We start from the raw sequence: 6,000 nt of genomic DNA on the forward strand, positions 1-6,000 counted from the left end.
CCATTATGCTCCATCATCATGTACATGCTATTTATGGCGCAAGAAAAAGTCCTGTCTGCAGGACTTTTCTTTCCGTCAAAAATAATGGAAGCATGACAGAATGGAGCTTTCTTTTTTATATAAATGAAGGACACATACAAACAGAATATGTTCCGTTTGCATCTGTCAATTGTTAGATCCATATAACGATTCCTTTTTTTCCCCTCTTTTTTTTTTATTCTTCTGACAGACCAGAAGAAAGAAAAGCTCAATGCAGATGTGAACAAGGCCTTAAGTGATTAAGGCTACTTTCACACTAGCGTTCGATCGGATCCGTTCTGAACGGATCCGATCATAATAATGCAGACGGAGGCTCCGTTCAGAACGGATCCGTCTGCATTATATTGGCATATAAAAGCTAAGTGTGAAAATAGCCTCGGACGGATCCGTCCAGACTTTCAATGTAAAGTCAATGGGGGATGGATCCGCTTGAAGATTGAGCCATATTGTGGCATCTTCAAACGGATCCGTCCCCATTGACTTACATTGTAAGTCTGGACGGATCCGCACGCCTCCGCACGGCCAGGCGGACACCCGAACGCTGCAAGCAGCGTTCAGCTGTCCGCCTGTCTGTGCGGAGGCGAGCGGAGCGGAGGCTGAACGCCGCCAGACTGATGCAGTCTGAGCGGATCCGCATCCATTCAGACTGCATCAGGGCTGGACGGAAGCGTTCGGGTCCGCTCGTGAGCCCCTTCAAACGGAGCTCACGAGCAGACAGCCGAACGCTAGTGTGAAAGTAGCCTTAGTGATTCCATTAGGTAACTCTGCACAATTCCCATTAAATACTATGGAGTATGTCATCTGGGTCTAAGGGTGGCTGCAGACAATGTGGATTACGCTAGTTTTTTCTGCGCAACCCACACCAAAGGTCAATTAAAGCACAGAAAAAAGCAGAGAGTTCATGATAATTGTGAAATCTCATTCACTTTGCTGGTACTAATTAGGGCTCGGTTACACGAACGTGTGAAGCCCGTGCCCGTGCTGTGGACCACAAATTGTGGTCCGCAATGCACGGGCACCGTCCGTAGGGAAGCCGCATGGGAATCGTGGACCCATTCACTTGAATGGGTCCGCGATCCCTCCGTTCCTCAAAAAGATAGAGCATGTTCTATCTTTTTGCTGTGCGGAGGCACGGAACGGAACCCCAGGAAGCACTCCGTAGTGCTTCCGTAAGTGTTCCGTTCCTTGCTTCTGTTCCGCATCTCTGGATTTGCGGACCTATTGAAGAGAATGGGTCTGCATCCGTGATGCAGAATGCACACGGAATGGTGCCTGTGTAAAGGCGGTCCGTAATACGGCAATGGGCAGCACACGTTCGTGTGAACGAGCCCTCACATGAGCGTATTTTGCATTCCGTATACGGTCTGTTTTCTGCGTTCTGTATACGGTCTGTATAAGGAACCAGTCATTTCAATGGGTCCGCAAAAGATGCGGACAGCACTCTGTGTGCTAGCCGCATCTGTTGCTCCGTTCCGTGGCCCCACAAAAGTCAGTTCTGCGGACAAGAATAGGCATTTCTATAATAGGCCTCCAGCAAATTGCAAAAGGCACACGGGCTCCATACATGTTTTGCGGATCCGCGATTTGTGGACCGCAAAAAACGGCACGGTCTTGTGAACGAGCACTAGGCTGTAGTTTTTCCACATGAAATCCACGCAGTAAAACCATGTATAATCCACACCATGTGCAGCCACCCTGAAAGTGCAAAAAAGCTGCAGCAATTAACTTTTGGGGGATGCTGATGTGTCAGAGTAGCATTTGGGCACTCCAATTATGGTAAATATCACACAAGCATATTCAGTCCGTGAAATATACTCCCTCTTAGGGCTTGTTCACACAAACGTGCCGTGTTTTGCGGTCCGCAAATTGTGCCTTCCGCAATTTGTGTAACAGAACGGATGGCCCTTTAAAGAAATGCCTATTCTTGTCCGCTAAATGGACAAGAATAAGACATGACTCATCATTTTTGAAGGGCCACGGAATGGAGCAACGGATGCAGACAGCACACAGAGTTCTGTCCGCATCTTTTGCGGCCCCTTTGAAGTGAATGGGTCTGCACCCGAGCCGAAAAAAAATGCGTCTCGGATGTGAAACCAAACCACGGTTGTGTGAATTAGCCCTTACAGCAGTATTTCCCAGACTGAACGCTGGTCTTGTGACACAAACTCATGAATGAATGTTATGAAGTGGCTGTATGAAAAAAAAAAACAATGATGGGGGGATGGTGAGAGGAAAATGGAGGTAAGGGGCCCAAGTTGGGCCAACAGCCTGGAGCCTATGATGCACTTAATCTGCCCCTGGTAAGAGTGCCTGTATGTGTACAAGTGTGTGTGTATGTAAGAGTGCCTGTATGTATGACAGTGTGTGTATGTAAGAGTGCCTGTATGTATAACAGTGTTTGTATGTAAGAGTGCCTGTATGTATGACAGTGTGTGTATGTAAGAGTGCCTGTATGTATAACAGTGTGTGTATGTAAGAGTGCCTGTATGTATGACAGTGTGTGTATGTAAGAGTGCCTGTACGTATGACAGTGTGTGTATGTAAGAGTGCCTGTACGTATGACAGTGTGTGTATGTAAGAGTGCCTGTATGTATGACAGTGTGTGTATGTAAGAGTGCCTGTATGTATGACAGTGTGTGTATGTAAGAGTGCCTGTACGTATGACAGTGTGTGTATGTAAGAGTGCCTGTACGTATGACAGTGTGTGTATGTAAGAGTGCCTGTACGTATGACAGTTTGTGTATGTAAGAGTGCCTGTACGTATGACAGTTTGTGTATGTAAGACTGCCTAAATTTCTCTAAACTCGCAGACCACATTGTTACGACTAAGGCCTCATGCACACGGCCGAGAGCAGACCGTGGAAACCCGGCCAGGATTCCCCTGACAGCATGAGCGCACGCTGTCATTGGTTGCTATGATGCCGTGCGCTCCCTGCTGCCGCCACAGTACAGTAATACACTGGTATAGATCATACCAGTGTATTACTGTATTGCGGCGGCAGCAGGGAGCGCACGGCATCATAGCAACCAATGACGCCGTGCACTCCTGCTCTCAGCAGGAATCCAGCCCGTGGTTCCACAGACCGCTCACGGCCGTGTGCATTCGGCATAAGGAGAAGGTCTCCGAAACGCGTAAACAGCTTGTTTGTGATACTGTCCCGCATATGATGTTATTAAATAAAGAAGAAAAATAGGTGCCGGAATCGTCTTTTCTATTTCACTTTGTCTACGTCCAGGAACTTGCTGGCTTGACTCCGTGCACACGGGATATTACACGCCGACCAGGTGAGCTGGATAACATTACCTATAAGAGCGCCTGCCTGTATACAAGTGTGTGTATGTAAGAGTGCCCGCATTGTGTGAGGCTGTGTATGTAAGAGTGCCTGCATGTATTACAGTGTGTATGTAAGAGTGCCTGTATGTATGACACTGTGTGTATATGAGTGCCTGCATGTATACAAGTGTGTGTATGTAAGACTCCCTGCATGTATGACACTGTGTGTATATGAGTGCCTGCATGTATACAAGTGTGTGTATGTAAGAGTGCCTGCATGTATGACACTGTGTGTATATGAGTGCCTGCATGTATACAAGTGTGTGAATGTAAGAGTGCCTGCATGTATGACACTGTGTGTATATGAGTGCCTGCATGTATACAAGTGTGTGTAGGTAATAGTGCCTGTATGTATGACAGTGTGTAGGAAAGAGTGCCTGCATGTATACAAGTGTGAGTATGTAAGACTGCCTGCATGTATGACACTGTGCGTATATGAGTGCCTGCATGTATACAAGTGTGTATGTAAAAGTGCCTGCATGTATGACACTGTGTGTATATCAGTGCCTGCATGTATACAAGTGTGTGTATGTATGACTGTCTGCATGTATGATACTGTGTGTATATGAGTGTCTGCATGTATACACGTGTGTGTATGTAAGACTGCCTGCATGTGAGACACAGTGTGTATATGAGTGCCTGCATGTATACAAGTGTGTGTATGTAAGAGTGCCTGCATGTATGACACTGTGTGTATATGAGTGCCTGCATGTATACAAGTGTGTGTATATAATAGTACCTGTATGTATGACAGTATTGGGTGGAAGGGAGACACACTCTTCTCCATATAAGCATCAGCCGCAAGCACAGTTCACAGAGTTCATGTTGCTGCTGATGCATATCATAAAGAAAACAGTGTGCCCAAGGACCCCCTGCTTACATAGAGGACAGTGTGTGCCCTAAGAAGCCCCCCACTCTCCCCAAGCAACAAAAGCAAGCAGAGTTCATGGGGTTGTCTGATTGGGTTACACACTGTCTTCAATATGAGCATAACAAGTAGGGTTGAGTGAACCCTGCTGTGTTTACTGTAGGGAGAGGATGCTGTTGCTGTGAGGGAGAGAATAGGACAGAATCTTTAACCACCTCAGCTCCCCTAGCTTAAACCCCCTTAATGACCAGACCACTTTTTACAATTCTGCACTACACTACTTTCACCGTTTATTACTCGGTCATACAACTTACCACCCAAATTAATTTTACCTCCTTTTCTTCTCACTAATAGAGCTTTTATTTGGTGGTATTTCATTGCTGCTGACATTTTAACTTTTTTTGATATTAATCAAAATTGACCGAAATTTTTACAAAAAAGATGAAATTTTTCACTACATTTCTATATAAATTTTTCTCTAAATGTATTGTTCTACATGTCTTTGATTAAAAAAAATGTGTATATTTATTGGTTTGGGTAAAAGTTATAGCGTTTACAAACTATGGTGCAAAAATGTGAATTTACGCACTCTGGGCCAGATTTATCATTAGCTCAGGTCGGAATAATGGAGTGAAAAAGTCCCCAAAAAAGTCCCAAACGCTAAAACTGAGCACAAATTCTGCTCTGCACTATGCTCGCCAGTTTTCTGAAAGTGGGCGTGTTTTCTTATGTAAATTAATCTCTAGACAGATTTACTATTGGGCCCATTTAAAAAGTTGCAAAAAAGTCGCAATTTTACTCCAGTGAGGACAATGCTTATCTTATGAGACTTTTTAAAAGAACATGCAACTTTTTCATAAAGATTGGCGACTTTTTCGTAAAGATGTGCAACTTTTGTAAACCTGCTTACTGACGAATAAACTGCTACCATCAAACCACATTTATTGCAGTCTTAAAGGGCCGATCATAAATCTGACTTGGCTAAATCTGACTTTAGCCATATGTGAAAGTGGAGCTGTCAGAGTCATGATAAATCTGGCCCTTTGACTTTCTGAGCACCTGTCATGTTTCCTGAGGTTCTACAATGCCCAAACAGTAGAAACACCCCACAAATGACCCTATTTCGGAAAGTAGACACCCTAAGGTATTCACTGATGGGCATAGTGAGTTCATGGAAGTTTTTATTTTTTGTCACAAGTTAGCGGAAAATTATATATATATTTTTTTCATACAAAGTCTCATATTTCACTAACTTGTGACGAATTTTACATGAACTCACCATACCCCTCACGGAATACCTTGGGTGTCTTCTTTCCAAAATGGGGTCACTTGTGGGGTATTTATACTGCCCTGGCATTTTAAGGGACCTAAAGAGTGAGAAGTAGTTTGGAATCCAAATGCGTAAAAAAATGTCCTGTGAAATCGTAAAGATACTCATTGGAATTTGGGCCCCTTTGCCCACCTAGGCTGCAAAAAAGTTTCACACATGTGGTATCGCCGTACTCAGGAGAAGTAGGGCAATGTGTTTTGGGGTGTATTTTTACATATACCCATACTGTGTGAGATAAATATCTCTGTAAAAGACAACTTTTCCCATTTTTTATACAAAGTTGTCATTTTACAGAGATATTTCTCTCACCCAGCATGGGTATATGTAAAAATACACCCAAAACACATTGCCCTACTTCTCCTGAGTACGACGATACCACATGTGTCCACTTTTTTGCAGCCTAGGTGCGCAAAGGGGCCCAAATTCCAA

The sequence above is a fragment of the Bufo gargarizans genome, chromosome 2 (assembly GCF_014858855.1).
Source record: "Bufo gargarizans isolate SCDJY-AF-19 chromosome 2, ASM1485885v1, whole genome shotgun sequence".
In the NCBI taxonomy this organism is placed as follows: domain Eukaryota; kingdom Metazoa; phylum Chordata; class Amphibia; order Anura; family Bufonidae; genus Bufo; species Bufo gargarizans.